The sequence below is a fragment of the Balaenoptera borealis genome (assembly GCF_965194805.1).
Source record: "Balaenoptera borealis genome assembly, chromosome: 7".
NCBI classification, from domain to species: Eukaryota; Metazoa; Chordata; class Mammalia; order Artiodactyla; family Balaenopteridae; genus Balaenoptera; species Balaenoptera borealis.
In genome coordinates, this window is record NC_138864.1 from 75,155,997 (window position 1) to 75,179,771 (window position 23,775).

The 23,775-nt window shown below is 37.9% G+C and overlaps 1 protein-coding gene across 3 annotated transcripts in view; it reads right to left on the reverse strand.

The window, feature by feature from the left end:
* The window catches only part of CDK14 (cyclin dependent kinase 14), a 567,382-nt gene that overhangs the window by 483,868 nt on the left and 59,739 nt on the right, over positions 1-23,775 (reverse strand). Inside the window, exon 1 of one of the 3 annotated variants that reach the window (XM_082398492.1) lies at positions 1,399-1,468. The exons of the other annotated variants lie outside the window; for them this stretch is intronic. The gene's annotated coding sequence lies outside the window, so the exon portion shown is untranslated. Of the gene's footprint in view, positions 1-1,398; positions 1,469-23,775 lie in introns of those variants that run through there. 3 annotated transcript variants of the gene reach the window in all.

Below are 23,775 nucleotides of genomic sequence, written 5' to 3' on the forward strand. Positions count from 1 at the left end.
TACGGCTGTCCAACATTAGGTAATACATCAAAATAATATATTACACTAACAGGCCAAATCAGAAAAATCATAGGACATCCAGAAGTGTGAAAAAAGCCTTTGGAAACTTTCAAGATAGTCCTGCTACTTCAAAAAATAATCAGTCAACTAGTAATAAAAAGAAACTTATTTAACATGATGAAAAGACTTATAAGAAAACAATAGCAAACATCCTACTTAAAGATGACAGCAGAACAAAGTTTAGTTGTGGGAACACTAGTTCCTCAGGAAAATTTTTAGAAGTTAAGGGTGGAGTAGGGAGAAATTTTATGGTCAAGGTCATTTTAAAAACTTGAGATTTAATTCTAAAAAGTTTCTCAGAAACTTTAATATGCTCATGTGCACAGTACATTATAAATTTTAAAAAGCAGGTATAGGACATAGATAATCTCATTTGTGTTACAGGACAGAGATGACCTCATTGGGTATATGTGTGTACGACTGGAATCTGAAATTAATCAGACTGTGTACTAGATAGACAGGTCTTAAAGAATCATAAACACAGTATGGTGGTTTTAAAATATGTCCCCCAATTCTTTGACATGCTTCCCTTCAAACAGTGGATCCTAATTCCACTCCCCTTCGGTGTGGACCACACCAGAAAACAATGAAGCTGGTTGCTTATATGGGGATTGAGGGGTAGGAATAGAATGGAAAGGATGCTGGAGGGGGTGGAACTTTTCTGAGTGTACCTTTTTGTGTAGTTTTGACTTTGGGAAGCACATTAATGTTACTGACGTTTGAAAAATAAAATTAACAAGGATGAGGAGGGAGGAGTAAAACTGAAAGCAAACCAGAACAAATCAACCCTAAGTGTATTTGAAATGAATAATATAAGCACACTACAAACATCAAAAAAGATGGAAGAAGAGGAGGAGAAGGAGGAAGATTTATATAATTTATGATCACGGAATTCTTGGTTGGAGGGAGGGAAGCAGCAGAGAACTGTAAACAACCTTAAACTCTTTTATTAGGAGTGATTTGTAAGGCTATGGCAAAACAATTCTGAAACTATTTCAGATACATTACAGATTTTAGCAAATTAGTAAGTACACTGAAGTCATTAGGAGCTAGGGTTCTCACCATGGAAGAAGAGAGATACAAATAGGAAATGGGAGAAGACAAAGAAAAACTCCATGGGGATGGATTAGAATTGGGATTTGGTATGGACTCAGGATTTCTATATGTATGCTTGAAGAGGCTCCCATTGCTGATTCAGACAATTTGAGCACCAAAATAATTTTTAAAATAGGAATGAATTATGAACCATTGACAAAAAAATGGAAATCTATGAGTTCACACCAATAATAAATGGATAAAGAAATAAAAGAGAAAAATAAAAGAAGGGTTCTTGCTTACATGAGAAGGTGAAGTACTGATGGGTCAGTATCGGGGAAAAATCATCGTTTTGCAGCCTCCACAGTAAAGGATGATCCATGAATGCTAAATCTAGGGGGGGATATTTTGATAAGGAGAAAGATATTTATATAGAACTAAAATGTCTTCCTACATATTGCCTATTAGTAGGAAGGGGAAAAGACAGTGTACAGAAATCAGCTAACACCTTGACTGGATGATCAAAATTAACATCCAAAGTAAGGTGCAGATGGATATCACATGCCTCCAGGTGTGAGACCCTGAGGACACACCAGTTATGAAATATTCCAGCAGGGAACAGAACATGTAACCTGAATGTAAACAAGAAGAAACATCACACAGACATAATGTGAGGGATATTCCATTGGGGGGAAAGAAACGCCTATTATTAAAAATGTCATTGTCATAAAATATAGAAGTTGAAGAACTGTTCCAGATTAAAGGAGACTAAAAAGACATGACAACTAAATGCAATCTGTGATTCTAGGCTTGGTTTTGCACTGGTGGGGGAAAATGCCATATGAAGATGTTATTGGATCAACTGACAAAATCAGAAAACAGACCGTAGATTAGATAAAAACTATTATATCAATGTTAAATACGCTAAGTTGATAACTGCACTGGGGTGATGTAAGAGAATATCTTTATTCTTAGGAAATATACACTATCTTATATGTATCTTACTCTCAAATAGTTCAGAAAGAGAGAGAGAGAGAGAGAGTGTGTGTGTGAGAGAGAGAGAAAGAGAGAGAGTGATTGTTGTGTGTATCTATATTTATCTACCCATCTATTTATAGATAGATAGACAGACAGACAGGCAGGAGAAATAACAAAGCAAATGGTAAAGGCTATTTAAATATTCTTTGTACTATTCTTACAACTTTTCTATAAATTTAAATTATTTCCAAATAAAAAGTTTTAAAATGTATTGTCTTGCTTCTACACATACAAGAAAAGCCTTCTTTTAGATATTTATACATTCTCCCTACAGGTTTTATTATTTTTTTTTTTAGGTTATTGCTGTTTTCTAGATATTTTCTCACTAGATAGTGAAAATGTAAACTTCAGTATTTGGGGGCTCTATATGAATTATTAAAAACAACAAATGAATGAGGCTTAAATACAAACTCAGGGCATAAAAAGATAGAGGTATATTAATGTGAAGCAATAATCCACCACTAGTGGATGCCGCTACTAAAGGGACAAAGCAAAAATGTTATTTAAAGTAGCAGTTCACCCAGGAAAAAAAAGTATAATATACGCTTAAACATTTTACCTAACTTAATTCTTATAAATACACATTCACCCAAGTATTTTTCGAAATAGAGTGAAGTAATTTTCTTTGAAGAAGATCCAGAATTCAGTCTTTTTTCCCCCACATTACCCATAACCATATAGCATCATCTACAAATTCCAGTATTGAGTTTCACAAGGGGAAGATTTAAAGACACTTGGGCAAAAGTCTTCTAAATTGGTACATTCTTTAGAGCTGTCTCTCCCACACCAGAGTCAACAGGGGGAAAAAAGTTTAGAACATGCCTGTGTCATATCTTTCCAATGTGTTTAACTTACTTTTCATAAAACAACCACACTCTATCTTTATGCACTTATATTTTACCAGTTTATTGTTACTCCTTTATATTGTATTATTACAAACAGAAGTATGATTAGCAAAAATATGCAGCTCGACCAATAAAAGCAGAGGGCATGGGCATCCTAGAGGGTAGCTGAGCACTGCCAGTCAGAACGTTCTCAGAAGCAACAGACAGTATCTATCTATTGGTCCCACGCTACTACTAGGTAGAGTTCGGTTATGAGAGTGTCTGGTAAATATCCAACTGGACTCACCTCTACCAGGTAATTAAAATACTCCTCTCAAACAAGTGAACTAAGCCCTTCATAAATAGCTCTTAGTTTGTCAGAAATGTACAGGGATTAAAGTGACATTTGATCAAGTTTATAGACAAGTGGGTTCAGTTTAAGACCCTCCCTGTTTTCTTTATAGACCAGCAATATGAGAGAGCAGAAATGTCTGGTGCTATATAACATACAATAGTTTGAAATTCATACCCCAACTAGCCAAGTCTTAAAGTAGTTCATTAAAAATAAATATACAAATCAAAAATGAATAACAAGAACATAGGACAAGAGGAGAGTTAAAACTCTGACCTTGATACTCTCTTACAAAACAAATCCAAGGGCTTCCCTGGTGGTGCAGTGGTTGAGAATCTGCCTGTCAATGCAGGGGACACGGGTTCAAGCCCTGGTCTGGGAAGATCCCACATGCCGCGGAGCAACTAGGTCCGTGAGCCACAACTACTGAGCCTGCGCGTCTGGAGCCTGTGCTCCACAACAAGAGAGGCCGCGATAGTGAGAGACCCGCGCACCGCGATGAAGAGAGTGGCCCCCGCTTGCCACAGCTGGGGAAAGCCCTCACACAGAAACGAAGACCCAACACAGCCAATAAATAAATAAATAATAAAAGTGTTTAAAAAAAAAAAAAAAAAAAAAACAAATCCAAGCATCCATACTTTCGACATGTATACTACTTCCAAATGCAGGAATTTATCTCTTTGCAGAATCCATAAAAGAGGCTTTAATTTTCCAACAGGGTTTTCAGAAAACGTGTTACTTGCATACATGGTCATATTCTAAGGCATACCCAAGCATGGCTGAAATCTGGTTAGCCCTACAAAGTTTCAAACCTTTAAAAATAAGTTATTTAGTCTTCTAATTTGGGATCACAATTGTGTCTCCATTAGAAATGTGTCAATAAAATAATGATCACTGTCAGAGTAACTGGAGCTAACTGCTATCACACCCACCTCTTCTCCATCTTCAAGGACCCAAAGGAACAAAAGTGTCCAAACACTCCAGCAGCTGATCTGAAACACTACATATTATGCATATCTGATACGTGATGACAACAAGACATGCAACTTAATGCACTGCCTTGTTATGAAGAGCCGACAGACAGAATTTGATTAATTTACCCAAGATTTCCATATAACAGGGTCTCCGAGAGCAAAACAAATAGAAACTCATTTTGTGTGACCCCAAGCCTCATCTGGCTGCTTCTATACTGTGATTTTAAATGTATTATTCTTGCTATATTTTATTTCTCCAACCAATGAAAAACTGGTGCTCTTCTGTCCACATTATTTCATGCATGGAGAATTTTAATTATATTAAATAATACTTGACAACCTAAGATAACATCGAAATAAACTATTTTTAAATCAGACATCAGAAAATATATCTAGGACTTCCCTGGAGGTGCAGTGGTTAAGAATCCGCCTGCTAGTTCAGGGGACATGGGTTCGAGCCCTGGTCCAGAAAGATCCCACATCCCGCGGAGCAACTAAGCCGGTACGCCACAACTACTGAGCCTGTACTCTAGAGCCCGCGAGCCACAACTACTGAGCCCGCGTGCCACAGCTACTGAAGCCCACACACCTAGAGCCTGTGCTCCACAACAAGATAAGCCACCGCAGTGAGAAGCCCACACACCGCAACGAAGAGTAGCACCGCAATGAAGAGTAGCCCCTGCTCGCCGCAACTAGAGAAAGCCCGTGCACAGCAACAAAGACCCAACGCAGCCAAAAATAAAATAAATAAATAAATAAATTTTAAAAAGAAAATATATCTAACAATACAACAAAATTCCAGTTCACCTCAAAGAGGTTGTCATAAAATCCACAGCTGATATAAACTGGTGTCCTTCTAATGTCATTAGTTGAGCAAATATTTCACAATATAAAGTCAGATGCTATGAGATTCCTATCTTAATATAGACACTCTATTTAGTCCTCAAATTTCTCTCTATATATGTATGTATATGTAGTGTATTTGTGTACATACACACAAATATATATATAATATACATAAACAAATATGTATACAAATATATATAAACTAAACATATAAATAAAAATTTTATAGATATTTTATATTTTTTTAGATATTTTATAGATATTTATATTTATATATTTTATAGATATTTATATATATATAAAAGGGGAATACTAATGCTATAAACCCCTCATACTGAATTACACAGAATCATTTTTAATCACATCTAAAGCACTAGGAGAAAAATAATGAAGATAATGGCCTCTGAGAGTCACCACACATTTCTGAGTTGTAGACATCCATCCTCACTCTGAGGCAGCCTCTTTAATAGCCTGCGGTGACTATGAATCTATATGACAAAAGATCATTTTAAAGAGTCATTCTTAAAAATGAGAGCTTCACAGCTGCATAATAGCACAGGGAAATCAGCTTTGTGACCACCTAGAGGGGTGGGATAGGGAGGGTGGGAGGGAAACGCAAGAGAAAGGGGATATGGGGATATATGTATACGTATAGCTGATTCACTTTGTTATAAAGCAGAAACTAACACACCATTGTAAAGCAATTATACTCCAATAAAGATGTTAAAAAAAAGAGAACTTCAATGATTTATAAAGCAAATCATATAACAGTTGCACTATGCTAACAAAAATGGGTTGACTTGTTAAAAAAATAATAATAAAATAAAATATTTTTTAAAAACAACCTACCTTCTCTCATCCAGTAAAACTACTGGGGTCACTTAAGAGTATTTCTTGCATATCCACAATATACAGAGTATTTTAAGAGGTTAAAAAAATTAAATCAGTTGGATTTCTCACCATTCTTTGCAACATTACCTATAATTCTCTTTTAAAAGAAACTGCTTTGGATGAAGGTAGTAGTCAAAAGATACAAACTTCCAGTTATAAGACTTAAAAAAAAGTACTAGGGATGTAATGCAGGGGACACAGGTTCGAGCCCTGGTCCACGAAGATCCCACATGCTGCGGAGCAACTAAGCCCGTGCACCACAACTACTGAGCCTGCGCTCTAGAGCCCGCGAGCCACAACTACTGAGCCCGCATGCCACAATTACTGAAGCTCACGAGCCACAACTACTGAAGCCCGCACGCCTACAGCCCGTGCTCCACAACAAGAGAAGCCACCACAGTGAGAAACCCACACACTGCAACGAAGAGTAACCCCTGCTCGCCGCAACTAGAGAAAGCCCATATGCAGCAACAAAGACCCAATGCAGTCAAAAGTAAATAAACAAATAAATAAATTTATTTTTTAAAAAAAGTAAATCTTAAGAGTTCTCATCACAAGGAAAAAACTTTTTTCTATTTCTTTAATTCTGTATCTATGTGAGATAATGGACATTCACTAAACTTACTGTGACAATCATTTCATGATGTATGTAAGTCAAATCATTACACTGTACACCTTAAACTTACACTGTGCTATATCTCAATTATATCTCAATAAAACTGGAAGAGAAAAAAAAGACAGAAACTGCTTTGGGGACTGGTGTTTCTAGAGATCCTTGTAAGAAGTAAATGATTAACAATTTGACAGGGCTTCCCTGGTGGTACAGTGGTTAGGAATCTGCCTGCTAATGCAGGGGACACGGGTTCGAGCCCTGGTCCGGGAAGATCCCACATGCCGCGGGGCAACTAAGCCCGTGCGCCACAACTACCGAGCCTGCACTCTAGAGCCCGCGAGCCAGAACTACTGAGCCTGCGTGCCACAACTACTGAAGCCCGCGCCTAGAGCCCGTGCTCAACAACAAGAGAAGCCACCGCAGTGAGAAGCCCGTGCACCACAACAAAGAGTAGCCCCTGCTCACCGCAACTAGAAAAAGCCTGTGTGCAGCAACGAAGACCCAATGCGGCCAAAATAAATAAATAAAATAAATTTATTAAAAAAAAATTGACAAAATACACATTTATTCAGTTCGGAATAAGTTCCATTACAGGTTTTTTAAAGAGACAATATATTACCTACCCTAATAAGTCATTAGTTTTATTATACAAAAAGAAGTACTTTGAGTAAATTATCAGAAAAATTTATCTAAAGTAACAAGCTTTAAAATGTTATGTCTAAATACGTAACTGAAATTATTTTGTTAATTCAAGTTGCTATCAGTTAATACATTTTAAGCTGATGACACAAAATATCTCTGAGCTACATTTCTTAAGAACTGTTCCCAGGCTTCCCTGGTGGCGCAGTAGTTGAGAATTCGCCTGCCAATGCAGGGGACACGGGTTCGAGCCCTGGTCCGGGAGGATCCCACATGCCACGGAGCAACTAAGCCTGTGCGCCATAACTACTGAGCCTGCGCTCTGGAGCCTGTGAGCCACAACTACTGAGCCCGCATGCTGCAACTACTGAAGCCCGCACGCCTAGAGTCCGTGCTCCCAACAAGAGAAGCCCGCGCACTGCAACGAAGACCCAATGCAGACAAAAATAAATAAATAAATAAATTCATTAAAAAAAAAGAACTGTTCTCAACTCTCCTTCAACTCCACATAATACAATTCCTTTGGAGATAATTTAGATGGATAATTATTCTCTTGCTCTTTTTATTTCAAATAAAGAAATCTGTGAGCTCCTTCGTAAGCCACTGATAAGGCTGTGTTTTGTATCCCCAGCACCTGGCACTTAATAGGTAATATCCAGTATATGTCTGATGAATGAATGAATGAATGGATTGATGTACAATGAACCAATGATAATTTCTTCATTTATATAAAGATGCTCTTTATATAAATGCAATCCTCTGCTCTTGTGCAACCCTTCATCATTAAATCTCATACCTTTTAAAAGGGACAAAAGTAAATGTACACACTGTGGGCTCCTCAGAACATATCTGAATAACAAGTTATCCTCAAATGGAAGAGGTTAAAAAAACGACATTAAAAAGAGAAATTCATCCCACCCTCCAGTTCATTTCAGTAAACAATGTTGATATACGATGAATATGCATGATCACCACTCTGAAGGCATCCATAGTCCAGTGGAGGAGACATAAACATAAACAAATAATAATACTGATACATGCACGTGGTCACTGTACCCTCGGTTCCTGCTACTCCTCCTCTCCCCTAAAGCTTTGGGTCAGGTTAATCCATTCGTGTAGCGCAGTTGGTGTGACTGTGAAGGGTCTCGGCAACCGACACCCTGCTTTCAGCCCAAGCATTGGCCAAAAATGCCAGGCAAACCACTTTCACTCTCTCCTGTCTGCTATCCTTCTACTCAGCCTTGCTGAACCCACCAAGAGCCTGTCCTCCAACACTGTGGCTTCGCTTGATATTCTGAACGTAAGTGGCTTCCCTTAAAGCCCCTGCGTTATTGGCTTCTAACAGCACTGTTCTCCAACAAGGGCTGCAACTTTCCTCCACTTCACTCTTATAATCAGCTAATAACAGAAGACCAGAAGCTGTGCTCTTAATCATTCAAACTAAATGAATGTTTACACTCATTGCTGATTCACAGCCTTTCTGGCCCAACTGTTGACTCTGCCAAAGAGGCGCCTCCGTGGTCCAGCTGCTTGCCAGCCACACAGCTGGCACCACTGGGCATCTTCCTAACCCATTCCCCTGACAGCCTAAAACAAACACGCCCTGGAGTGGGGCACTAATGCATCAACCACAGAGACCTGACATTTCTAACACTCGCCCCCATCTCCCCTTTCCATAAACAAAGTGATAAACTCCTCCTATTCACATGAAGAAAGAACAGCTTCCAAGCCGTTCTTACATTATGTATTCTTCCCCCATCACCTCAAAAATGCCAAGTGATTTGATGTTTTCCTCCTTAGTTAATATATGGAGGAGACCTCAGTAAAATGACTACCGGGTTAGATTCTGGAACCAAAACCATGATTTTATAAACCTTGCTCTATTTTCTTTAAATAAGCAGATAACAAACAGCCAACAACACAATAAGACAGTGTGAAAATGACTACAGAACTTGAACAACATAATTTGTCTGGAAAAAAAGTACAAAATTAGTCTGAAATTGACTGTTACAAGCATCTTGAGTTTCACAGTAAGTTTTATAGGAACCCATAAATTTAGAGGGAAATTGGCAGGTAGGTGAATGACAGGAAATTATATTTCAGGGATCATTATTTGCAATTCTGACTGTTTAAACAAGATTGCAAACCACAGAGTTCACCACCTTAGAGCACAATACTCTCTTAGTGGGTATTCATAATATCAAATGGATCCAGAAAGGTCTTTTCTTATTTGCTTCCAAAAGAAACAGTGATGTACCAAATTTAGAAGTACATCCTAAAATGTCTGCTAAAATTTCAAAATGGTCTATGTCGAAGTAAATAGAAAAGAAATTGTAAACTTGTACCTGTACACACCATTACGTCTCTTCATTCTTCAGTTAGAAATTCTGAGCACATAAAAAACTTGATATATAACTGAATAAAAATTAGAAAGTATGGCAAGTCTAATTTCCTTGCTTTTATTTGTGGCCCTGCCCTTTCCTACCCAAAGAACCTTGAAAGCATCCAGGCCTGGTCCTGGAGTTGCAGGTGCTAACCATGACCCCTCCCTCCCTCTACCCAGGCTCTTCTCCCTCCATGCTCCTTCAAAGACACCAGGGCCTTTGCACTAGCTGCTCCCTCTGCCAGCACCTTCCCCTGACATCCCTACTGCTCCTTCATGGCCTTCTGGCCATTTTTCCAAAGTCAGTGTCTCAGGGACACCCTCCCTGACCACTCCATCAAAAAGGTAAGTACCCTCCCCAACCTCCTACCTCCCTTCCATGTTTTATTTTTTCTTCTCAGCAATTATTAATATCTAACATTCCACATAGATTGTATATTTTGATTACTATGGCTCCTCCACTAAAATGTAAGCTCTATGAGGGCAGGGATTTGTGCCTGATTTGCTCACTATTCTATTTCCAATGCCTAATGAGTGACAGGCATATAGCAGGTGCTCAATAGATATTTCTTGAATAAATGAACAAATCTGCATAAAGATTGTTCTTAGACTGGTCTACCAGTTTGCCTTCTAGACAAGCTGTAAAGTTTGCTAACTCCACTTCACAGGACCTTTGCCTAGCCAAAAGTTCTTGATATTTAGCCTCACCACTCACTCCTTCCTCTTCCAGTTTTCTTCTTCTTTCGTGCAGTCATTGTTTTAGGTCTTATTGAAAATGAACTTTCACTGTAAGCAACCTGAAATTGTTGGTGAAAGAAAGCGGGAGGTAAAGAAATCAATAAATAGAAGAAAGATCATGGTTGGCATGGAAGGTTTTCTCTCTCTTTGTGCCTTTTTGCAATTTTTGAATCATTTTATAAAAGCTCACCAAGAGGTGGCTGATACTTAACTGATGTAGAAAACAGCTGATTTGTATATATGCTTACACACATAGAAAAGAGAATAAATTGCATTGGTGCATTGAATCAGTTCTATTTCTGAGTGTAATTCAAGAAGGTGCTGAATAAAAGTGAAGTGTAAAAACCCTTTAATAGAGTTACAGTTGGGATAGTTAGGGAGTTTGACTGGTTATTTTATAGAGCACGTCCCTTCCTATCAACTTCATGATACCCCCGAATTGACTAGTGTTACTTTGCTAGCAATAGCCAAATTTATATTTCAAGAAAAAAGCTGTAAATAGTCTAGATCAACATTCACTTGGCATGGTGGGGGGAGCCTGTATTCAGACCTTAAAAGCAAAGCATTCAAACAGATGAAAATAGTTAAAAGAAGTTTGAAAACAGAATGAATTAAGGCCAGCCTGGCCATGCCAGATATCAGAATGTCTTATATGCCTACAATAAACAGCACAGTACTGGGACAAGAACATACAAGCAGATAAATTGAAAATAATATCTCAAGGGGAAAAAAACCCTACTATATATATAAAAGGTTAATATATGGAAAAAGAAGGTTGAATGGGCAGGATTCCAGGCTTTCTGATCCTCAAAGCCGTCCCCAACCCCAAACCATCTCAGTATTAATAAGATCTATGTTGTTGATAAGTCAGTATGGTTTCCCCACCACAGCCAAAAACACCACATAATGCGAATGAACTATACTCAATAAATGGGGCTCCCTAAAATTGACTATTGCCGGGGGGGGGGGTGGAGGGATGGGGGAGACGAGCCTATTTAAATCTTCTACACCATATATCAAAATAAATCCCAGATGGACAGGGCTGGGCTCTACCTTCAGACTGGGGTGGCATGCCCCATCCAGGCGGGGAAGGATTGGTAAGAGAAGAGACATGTCTGGGTTGGTTGCACAGCCAGATTGGGAGTGCAGGGAGGGGTCTCGGCCTGTCCCAGGAGGTCTGGAGCTGCCAGTGTGCAGGGTAGAAGTGGGCGGTGCTTCCTCAGGGGAGGCAAGTGTGTCACTGTGGTTTCTACCCACCATTTGTAAAACTGCTTAGACAAAATGTTTTGGAAAAAGATCCTTGCACAAACCATAATTATGCATTTTATGATATTTTCTTAGCCCTCTGAGAAGAGAACCATCCCTTAAACAGCTAAATGTAAGGGTTTAAATGTGTTTTACCTTCCCATTTCCAAGTATAAATATGGAAGTAAATTAAGCTGCTGAGGTTAGTCAATAGTTCGTTTCTCTTCTCACCTTGAACATGTCTTCATCTGCAGAAATTCATCTTTCATATTCTTCTAGAGGAATTTGTGGTCCCACCTTTCCTAACTGATTGGTTTTCTCTAGCTATGACTAGGCTCTCTCTATACTGATATGATTTGTTCAGGCTGAAACTACTAACCCAAACTCTGACAATCCCAGCAAGTGATCCCCAGCCACCTCCATTAGCCAGAGGTCTCCCTCGTGATCCTACCCTGGTGGACCCATCATCCATTAACACACGACTGTGATTCAAAGGCTGTACTTTTCTTCTTGCTACAGATACCCATATTCTTAAAAATACTGTTCCATCTTTGGAAGCAGCCTTTTCATAAGACTCATTCAAAATTTCCTCACAATTTTATATCCCCCTTAATTATGAACAATAGGTCATCTCACTATGGAACTAGGGCCCAATACAGCCAACTTCGTTAAATGCCCAAATGTCAGAGTGTTTCCATAACTAAACATTTATCCCAATGCAATCAGAGTGATTGAACATTCTATAAAGGCAATAAGTAGCATGTATTTGGAGTGACAAACAAGCTGTTAATCCAGTTTATTAGATTCTTGGTATCTACATAAAAATAAGTCTTAACTTTGATATAAATTCAGTGGATGCCAGAATACTTAAAAATACATCAGTTACAGTATTCCATCATTTTACTGGTGCAATCAGTAATGACTATGAAAGCAAAGTAAGGATGTGTTACATAACAAATAAGGCCTGATATTTATAGCTTTGTGATTTATAAAAGATGGATTTGTGGTTATTCACATACAAATTATTCTCAGTGCAATGATGCGTGTTGGAATAATTATCATACTGAAGTCAGAAGACTTCTAGAGAAAATCTTGTTAATAAGCACCATCTACTGTGTCTCTGGGCAATGAATTAATCAATTTTAAGAGTTTCTTCCAAATTCCATAGCTTTTAATATAATGAAATAAGCAATTTTCATAGCGTCTATAAATAAGACAATAATTGTTCTTTAAAAACTAACCCAGACTTCAAAATATCATTTGTGTAGTAAAAATATACTGAGAAAACTTATGCAAAAATTTGTATTAATTATAACCCTAGAACTAACATTTTAAACTCTAGTAAAATATATGATTTCAACACTAAAAAGTCACCTTTCCACATAAAGCTCCACCTATTCTACTCCATTAATATCCAAGTTTTCTGTTCAATAGATGGATAAGAAAAACAAAAAAGCTTATCAAAATAAAAATATAAAATAGCTCAGAAGAAAGGAGCAGTAATAGAAGTTCATAGAAAAAAAAATTTTAATTTTGTGCACCTGACAAGGTTTGGTAGTTTATGTGAACATGATTTATTTTATTTTGTTTCCCTAATAAAAAGGGGAAGGGTGGTATTAGAAAAATGAAAACACATTGAGTGCTAAACAACAGTGATTATTATGATGGTAACAAAAAAGTAGAGAGCAAAAATTTAAACTATTTTATATTGTGGCAAAAAAAACCAACAACATATAAATATTAAAAAAAAAAAAAAAAAAGATTCTCATTCATGTTTGAAAAATTCAAGTTTGAATGTGACCACATCTGTGAAGTGCAGTCTTCACTGATCCTTCCAGGATGAAGCCATCATCCCTCTTCTTTCTCCAATAATGGCTTCCCACAATGCTCTCTAACACACTGAAGTCTATCCATGCGTTCATTTCCTCTACGTACTGCTCCTCCGTGCTCCTGGTGCATCACTAGCGTAGAGCCAGCCCCAGTGTCTGATGGGAGAGGGTCCTATCCCTTAGGCAGAGTGAGATGATGAGAGTGTGAGGACCACTGTCTTGGACAGTGATGTGTCTGAAGGAACAAATTTAATCATTCCTTAAAAGGGAAGCAGCTGAAAAGTTCCAGCTCCATAACTTAAACTAAAATCAGACTTCTGAATTTTTTATTAACTCCTTAGAAGTAAATACACAATTTCTGTGTTATAAAAGGTCAACCAGCATTTAAACCATGGTAAGCTAAAATGTTTCTGACATCTTTGTTACAATAATTTCCCACTGACCTGTGTACTACATCTGTGTAAAAATAAAATGTATAAATAAATTCTTAGAGCAACATTATTCCTAATAGCCAAAAGGTGAAAACAACACAAATGTTCATCAACTGATGAATGGATAAACAAAATACGATATATCTAAACAATGAAATATTATTCAGCCATAAAACGGAATAAAATACTGATGCCTGCTGCAACATGGAAGAATCTTGTAAACGTTATGTTATGAAAAAGAGGCCAGAAATATATAAATGTGTCCAGAATAGGGAAATCCATACACAGAGAAAGTATATTAGTGATTGCTTAGGGTTGTGGGGTAGGGCAGGGAGAGCAATAGAGGGGTGATAGGTAAAGCATACAAGGCTTCTTTTTGAGGTGATGCAACATTCTAAAATTGACTAGGGTAGTGGTTGCACAACTCTGTGAATATACTAAAAACCACTGAACTGTATACTTTAAATGGGTGAATTGTATGGTATGTGAATTATATCTCAATAAAGCTATTACTTTAAAGAAAAGAATATAGGATTTTCTATATTCTTATACTCTATATTCTATATGCCTATATTCTTCTATATTCTTCTCCCCCAGCTTCACTCAGATTTCACCTCTCCCAGTCACCTTTCTACACTTTTTGAGTGCCCACTAGAAAGGAGCAAACATTAGCATCAACTTTTCTTAAGAAAAAAAAATTCTAACCTTATTTTGTCTGCTTACATCTGAATAGTTTCACACTTACCTCTGATAATCTTATTCGAAGCTACAGTGAGTCTGTACAACCTTCTTATTACAGAAGTTGCAGAGGGGAGGAGACAGTGGCTCAGTAAAGAAGATCAAAAAAATAATCTCCCAAGAGTTAGAAAAAAAGAATATGTAACTTCTAATAATTGCTTGATCTCAAATTCAGTATGCTGGAAATCCTGAATGCTGGAAATAGGTGTGCTGAGAATCTGCACAAGGACCACAGCTTCCCGCCTGATTTAACAGACACAGGGAGCACCATCTGGATGAAAGGTGGCAGCCATCCAGCCATTCCAGTGGAGTCTGGGTACCAAACTCAGAATGATGAAAACATCCAGCTGGCAATCTGCGAAACAAAAGGCTCATCCACATAAAATCCTCCCCTATTCTTTACTTTTTCCTCAAGCATTTTACTGCAAGCCCCACCAGCTTTTGTTCTTAAGGAAGTGATTCTTTCTTCAGAAGAAGCCTCAATAGGAGAAGATATGAAACAGAAGAAAGACTGCACTAAGAATAAAGAAACCAAGATTACAGTTCCTTCCCTGCTGTGTGACTTTAGGTACATTCTATAGTCTATATGGGCTATAATTTTTTTCTCTGTGAAATGAATGAGTTGGACTCAATGATCTTAAGTCTACAGAGTTAGAACAACATAAAGCACAATACTACACTGGGCCTTTATCTCAAAAATACACTAAATAAAACATAATTAGGTTCTGAAAACCTCAATGCCACTTCCCAAATTATGAATTTTCTAACAACCTGCTAGGTTAGTTCCCATCTTCTCTTCGTGGCTGTTAGAAAAGTGCCATGGTATGGCCATCTGACGGTCAGTGCCATACCACTGATAGAGTGTAACAACGTGTCCTCCTTCGACAACATAATGGAAATGACTTCTGTAAGCCGCAGTGGAAAAATCGGTTTTGTTATCTGCAGAAAGACTTAGTGAATGTCAATTTATTTTTCAACCCCAAATCAGTAATTATTTTTTGAAGACTTTTGCCAGTTCCCTAACCCCTCCCCAATAGCTGTGCTGTTCGCCTATTTTATTCAGATGTCTAATCTTGCATTTGCCATATATTTGTTTGTCTCTCTGTTTCCCTTCTAGGTTGTCAAGTCCACGAAGGCACAAGGCATCTCATATACCTTGTGTCTTCAGCTTCTATCATTCTATCTGTGTGAGAACCATAACTCTTTCAGCTGCGAATCTAAAAAGGAATATACATGTATCTCATGTATTTGAAAGGTCCAGAAATGGTCTAAACTTCAGGCAAAGCTGAATTCTGCTGTTCAATGGATAGTTAAGATCCAATCTCTCAGCTCACCTTTCCTCATGTTGGTTTTATAAACAGACAGACACCCCTTTCTGGTGATAAGACATCAGAATTTCCAGGCTATACCAGTTTACTTTCTCACTAATTCCATGTATGTCTCTGACCCTTTCTGGGTCTGTATCCATCTCTGAACCAATCACAATGGCTCTAGAGATAAAATTCTCATTTGTCAAGTCAGTACAATTTGCCCACTCCTTGAGCAGGAGTATGTGTTGTAAGTTCAGCCTATAGACAGAGACTGTGGGAAGCGGACTCCACAAACCAAGTGCCATTTCCAAAAAAACAGAAAGAGTAGGCAAGTAAGGCAAAAACACCAGATGTCTATTACAACTTGGTTGTTTGCTTAATTAAATGTAATCACATTTGTAATAAAGACTTTGTCCTCTCATATACTCTGATTATACTACTCCCTAGTACACAAACAGATTCTAATAAATTATGTCATGATTAGCTAAGGATGGAGGAGTTGGAATGGGGGATGGGGTCCACAAGTACATGCAGGCAGAGGGAAAACAACTGTCTTTCTAGGTCACCCTGAAAGTTGAAACTAAAATTTTACTTTTAAAAGTGTGACCCCTTCCTTACATCATACACAAAAGTGAGCTTGAAATGTATCAAAGGCCTAACTAAATAAGAGCTAAAACTATAAAACTCTCAGAGAAAAACAGGCATAAATTTATATGACCTTGAATTAGACAATGGTTTCTTAGGTATAACACCAAAACCACAAGCAACAAAAAAATAGGTAAATTGGACTTGACCAAAATTTGAAATTTTTGCTATTCAAAGGACACCATCAAGAAAGTGAAAAGACAATTCGAAGAATGGGATTAAATACTTGCAACTAATATATCTGATAAGGGACTAGTATTCAGAATATATAAAGAACTCTTGCAATTCAATAATAAAAAGACAAACAACCCACTTAAAAGCTAGGGAAGGATTTGAATAGATATTTCTCCAAAGAAGAAATACAAATGGTCAATACCCAAATGAAAAGCTGCTTAATATTTGTCATTAGGGAAATATATAAAATCAAAACCACAATGAGATACCACTTCGCACCCACTAAGATGGCTAAAATCTAACAGAGAGACAATAAATAACAGGTATTGGTGAGGATGTGGAGAAATTGGAACCCTCATAAGTTGCTGATGGTAATGTAAAATGTTGCCATCACTTTGAAAACAGTTTGGCAGTTCCTCAAAACGTTATATATAGAGTTACCATATGACCCAGCAATTCCACCCTTAGGGATATACAGAGAAGAAATGTAAACATATGTCAACACAAAAACTTGTATATGAATGTTCATAACAGCATGTCTCGTAATAATCAAAACATAGAAACATCCCAAGTGTCCACCAACTGGTGAATAGATAAACAAAATGTGACATATCCATACCATGGGACATTACTCAACCATAGAAAAGAATAAAGTACCAATACATGCTACAATGTGAAGAAACTTTGAAAACATTAAGCTAAATGAAAGAAGCTGTCATAAAAGACTACATAATGCCCAGAATAGGCAAAATCTAGAGACAGGAATTAGATTAGTGGGGGGAGGAGAAAATGGGGAGTGACTGCTAATGAGTATGGGTTTCTTTTGGGGGTGATAAAAAGGTGCTGGAATTAGGGGTGATGGTTGCATAGGTTTTTGAATATCCTACAAACTACTGAATTGGTCATTAAAAGACTGAATTTTATGTTATGTGCATTATATCTCAATATTTTTCAAAGTTTGAATATGGACTGGGTAATAGACATTACCAAGAAATTATTATAATTTTGATAAGTGTAACAATATTATTGCAATAATGTAAGGCAATGTCCCCTTTTGTGAAGACGCACACTGAAACAGTGTAAGAGTGAAATGATATGATGTCTTGGATATGCTTTAGAACAGTTCAGCAAAAAAGGAGGGTAGACAATAAAGAAAAAAATGAAGCAAAATTTCAATAACTGTTGAATCTGGGTAATAAGTATACGAGAGTTTAACACACTCTCCTCTCTACTTTTGTGTGTGTGTGAAACTTTTCAAATAAAAAATTATTAGATGAGATTGTGATACAAATTTGCATTTCTTGTGGTTGGACTATGTGACAATTAGGCAAGCCATGGCTTTAAAGGACCTGCACTAATAATGGTGTAAATATTGAAATACTGAAACCAAGTTGGGAAATCCATTCAAAGAAATGGACAATACTTTCATTACTTTGAAGACATTCTTTCCTAAGATATTTCCTCTTATTAAGCAAAACCATGTTGTAAGGCAAGATTTTCCCCAAACTACCTTCCCAAATCAGACTTTCCTCAAGACTTTAACAGATGTTCTCAAACAAAAGTGTTCCATTGTCAAATCAGTTTGAGAAACACTGAATCAAACAAAGCTAATGCATTTGCTACATTCCGAGTTGTTAATATGCCCACACGCACTGTGAGTCATCCCACAGGAGCTATAATATGCCTCATTTGGGAAACTCCTGTAAATCCATTTATTTATACAGCACATCTATTAAGCTTATGAAGTACTTATGTTGCAACCCTGGCAGAGAGACAGAATCACTTCTAGTGTCTGATATAAATACAATTTTCTCTGTTTTTTTAAGATCCACTTGAACCAGAGTTTATGAAATGCTGGTTTAGAGATAAGAAAGTTTTTGCTTAAGAAAAGGTATCTGAGCCGAGTCTGGAAATCAGAGAAGCTAATCAGGCAACGTTATATTCAAGACAAAGGGAATAACAAGTATAGGGATGCAAAAGCAAGAAGCATTTGGGAACTGAGAGTAGCCCCCTATTACTGGGAAACAGGAACATACGAGGGCAGGAGGGCTGGCAGAAGATGAGGTTGAAGGGGCAGGCAGGGGCCAGGCTGGGAAGGACTTTGCTAGGCTACTGAGTTTAACGTGTGAGTAGTGGAAAGCCACTGAATGACTAAACAGAGGAGTGATGTGGTAAAACTTGCAATTCCTTTCAGTGTCCCCAAATGTAGATGCACCCACCCTGAAGCATGATGATTTGCTCTGGATAAGTCACGTATCTATATTAAAACTGATTTGCCAAATGAAGTAATTCCCCAGTCCACATTGACAATTATTCAAACTTCAGCCTAGGCACGATTCACTTACACAATACTACTACTGTTCCAACTCATCCTACCATTGGCTGCAAATGCAAAAATTTTTTAATGTGTGATTCTCCTGTATTGCACACATGGAAAATACGTCTCCAAAAATCTCTTTTTCTTCTCTGATGTTTGGATTTCTAGAAAGAAGAGAAAGCTTCAAGGATATGCTGCAACTTGAAAGAATTTCCCCTCATTACTTAAAAGCTACTCTGCAGTCACATTTCCCGTGTTACACTTTCAATTATCGACCCAGACTGCAGCTGAGGTTAAAAACTGTCCCCTTACTGCGTGGCTGGGGAATTTGTTTTTTAACTGGTTTGTTTGCCATCCTTTGTGCTCTTAAAAATAATAATCATCATCATCATCATCACCATCATCATCAATCAAGAGTATTTAAAGATCTAGTGATTTAACATAAAGTCTGGATTTCGAGAGTTCCCTGATATTTTTATAGACCTGACAACACTGAGCTTGGATTTTTGCAGGATACAATCAGCTAGAGATAAACATAACAGCATCCCGTTAGATGAGCCTCCCAAATACACCAAGCACCCCACCCACTCTGCACTTTGCACATTCACATTCATGCAGTATGGATTGTGCTGCCTGGTTTTAGTTTTATTACATAGGTTTACACTGACCTACATTTCATGCAAAAAAATTTAAGCAGTTTATCAAATTAAATACATAATATAGGATCATGAACAATAAAAACAATACCCACCAATTAAACGGAACAAGCAAATATATTTTCCAGGCATCTGGTGAATGTAATTATGTAAAATGCAGTAAGTAATCACCGCAGTTGAATCCTGACTTTGCCTAAGTAAAATATTTTTTTAACATCTTTATTGGAGTATAATTGCTTTACAATGGTGTGTTAGTTTCTGCTTTATAACGAAGTGAATCAGCTATACATATACATATATCCCCATATCTTCTCCCTCTTGCCTCCCTCCCACCCTCCCTATCCCACCCCTCTAGGTGGTCACAAAGCACCGAGCTGATCTCCCTGTGCTATGTGGCTGCTTCCCACTAGCTATCTATTTTACATTTGGTAGTTTATGTATGTCCATGCCACTCTCTCCCTTCGTCCCAGCTTACCCTTTCCCCTCCCCATGCCCTCAAGTCCATTCTCTACATCTGCGTCTTTATTCCTGTCCTGCTCCTAGGTTCTTCAGAACCATTTTTTTTTTTAGATTCCATGTATATGTGTTAGCATACAGTATTTGTTTTTCTCTTTCTGACTTCCTTCACTCTGTTTGACAGTCTCTAGGTCCATCCACCTCACTACAAATAACTCGATTTCATTTCTTTTTATGGCTGAGTAATATTCCATTGTATATATGTGCCACATCTTCTTTATCCATTCGTCTGTCGATGGACACTTAGGTTGCTTCCATATCCTGGCTATTGTAAATAGAGCTGCAATGAACATTGTGGTACATGACTCTTTTTGAATTATGGTTTTCTCAGGGTATATGCCCAGTAGTGGGATTGCTGGGTCGTATGGTAGTTCTATTTTTCGTTTTTTTTTTGTTTTTTTTTTTTTTTAAGTATTTGTTTTTATTTATTTATTTATGGCTGTGTTGGGTCTTCGTTTCTGTGCGAGGGCTTTCTCCAGTTGTGGCAAGTGGGGGCCACTCTTCATCGCAGTGTGTGGGCCTCTCACTATCACAGCCTCTCCTGTTGCGGAGCACAGGCTCCAGATGCGCAAGCTCAGCAATTGTGGCTCACGGGCCTAGCTGCTCCACGGCACATGGGATCCTCCCAGACCAGGGCTCAAACCCGTGTCCCCTGCATTGGCAGGCAGACTCTCAACCACTGCGCCACCAGGGAAGCCCCTATTTTTCGTTTTTTAAGGAACCTCCATATTGTTCTCCATAATGGCTATATCAATTTACATTCCCACCAACAGTGCAAGAGGGTTCCCTTTTCTCCACACCCTCTCTAGCATTTACTGTTTGTAGAATTTTTGATGATGGCCATTCTGACTGGTGTGAGGTGATACCTCATTGTAGTTTTGATTTGCATTTCTCTAATGATTAGTGATGTTGAGCATCCTTTCATGTGTTTGTTGGCAATCTGTATATCTTCTTTGGAGAAATGTCTATTTAGCTCTTCTGCCCATTTTTGGATTGGGTTGTTTGTTGTTTGGATATTGAGCTGCATGGGCTGCTTGTAAATTTTGGAGATTAATCCTTTGCCAGTTGCTTCATTTGAAAATATTTTCTCCCATTCTGAGGGTTGTCTTTTCATCTTGTTTATGGTTTCCTTTGCTGTGCAAAAACTTTTAAATTTCATATGGTCCCATTTGTTTATTTTTGTTTTTATTTCCATTTCTCTAGGAAGTGGGTCAAAAAGGATCTTGCTGTGATTTTTGTCATAGAGTGTTGTCTACGTTTTCCTCTAAGAGTTAGAGTGTCTGGCCTTACATTTAGGTCTTTAATCCATTTTGAGTTTATTTTTGTGTATGGTGTTAGGGAGTGTTCTAATTTCATTCTTTTACATGTAGCTGTCCAGTTTTCCCAGCACCACTTATTGAAAAGGCTGTCTTTTCTCCATTGTATATTCTTGCCTCCTTTATCAAATATAAGGTGACCATATGTGCATGGGTTTATCTCTGGGCTTTCTATCCTGTTCCACTGATCTGTATTTCTGTTTTTGTTCCAGTACCATACTGTCTTGATTACTGTAGCTTTGTAGTATAGTCTGAAGCCAGGGAGTCTGATTCCTCCAGCTCCATTTTTCTTTCTCAAGATTGCTTTGGTTATTCGGGGTCTTTTGTGTTTCCATATAAACTGTGAAATTTTTTGTTCTAGTTCTGTGAAAAATGCCATTGGTAGTTTGATAGGGATTGCATTGAATCTGTAGATTGCTTTGGGTAGTATAGTCATTTTCACAGTGTTGATTCTTCCAATCCAAGGATACAGTATATCTCTCCATCTGTTTGTATCATCTTTAATTTGTTTCATCAGTGTCCTATAGTTTTCTGCATACAGGTCTTTTGTCTCCTTAGGTAGGTTTATTCCTAGGTATTTTATTCTTTTTGTTGCAATGGTAAATGGGAGTGTTTCCTTAATTTCTCTTTCAGATTTTTCATCATTAGTGTATAGGAATGCAAGAGATTTCTGTACATTAATTTTGTATCCTGCTACTTTACCAAATTCATTGATTAGCTCTAGTAGTTTTCTGGTAGCATCTTTAGGATTCTCTATGTATAGTATCATGTCATCTGCAAACAGTGACAGCTTTACTTCTTTTCCGATTTGGATTCCTTTTATTTCTTTTTCCTCTCTGAGTGCTGTGGCTAAAACTTCCAAAACTATGTTGAATAATCGTGGTGAGAGTGGACAACCTTGTCTTGTTCCTGATCTTAGTGCCTAAGTAAAATATGATTTCAGATTCTTTTTCCTCAAGTAAAAGATTTTAGGATTCCAAGATAGGGCTGAGCTGATCATCAACTGAGATTTACCAGAATTTCCCCCCAAGACTAGAGTTCCTTCAACTAGCTTTAATCTTCAGATCTTTACAATTTCTCTCAAGTACAGAGCAGGATTCATATTTCTTTGATCTTGCCATGGGTTACCAATCTGAACCATGTAGGTAATGTCAAATAAAAGATAAAGGCCATAACTCATTTATGATTGGTAAACTTCATCAAATGTGTTAAGTTCTGTTGGCTCTTCCCGTAGCTAACTCAGTCTTAATAGTCAATCCTCCTTACTGCTTTCAAAAAAGTGAAAGAAAACATTTTACACTGGATGTGTATATAGCTTTCATAATATCTTCAAGCTGTGAAGAAGCAGGGGGACTTGGAGAAATTATTTGCTCATGCTTTTCTGCCTTCAGGAGGGTGACTGTCTGTGATAATTCAGCCTTATAATTATCAGAAAAATCTAGCACAGAGTAAAGGCATCCAAAATTTCATCTAAATGTGGGGTTGGGGACTTCCCTGGTGGCGCAGTGGTTGAGAATCTGCCTGCCAATGCAGGGGACACGGGTTCGAGCCCTGGTGTGGGAAGATCCCATATGCCATGGAGCAACTAAGCCCGTGCGCCACAACTATTGAGCCTGCACTCTAGAGCCCACAAGCCACAACTGCTGAGCCCGCATGCCTACAGCCCGAGCTCTGCAACAAGAGAAGCCACTGCAATGAGAAGCCTGCGCACCACAACGAAGAGTAGCCCCCGCTCGCCGCAACTAGAGAAAGCCCATACGCAGCAACGAAGACCCAACAACGAAGACCCAATGAAGCCAAAAATAAATAAATAAATAAATATATTAAATGTGGGGTTGTCCATTTTCTGATGGAAACAGAAGAGTCACCTGGTCTCTCCCTGTGGTCTTGTGTTTTATAGAAAGATGCTTTTTCCTTTCCCTTGATTTGCTTCACAGTGAAGCTCAAACACTCTGCTCCAAGGGGTTAAATTTGTTGTATATGTCAGATGGCCACAGGATAATGTCTAAAACCCTTCGGGTTCTGTGCCACATAAAGTTTAGAGATAATTTATTACAGTCCTTGCAAAAGTAAACAATCAAGGGGGGGAGAATGTATTCATCTTGACCTATTTTCACAGTTCATCACATCTTGAACGCTTTTTAAAAGTATTCATTGGTTTCAGTAGTAGTACAATTTAGCAACTTCTGCTGACTTTAACCCTTC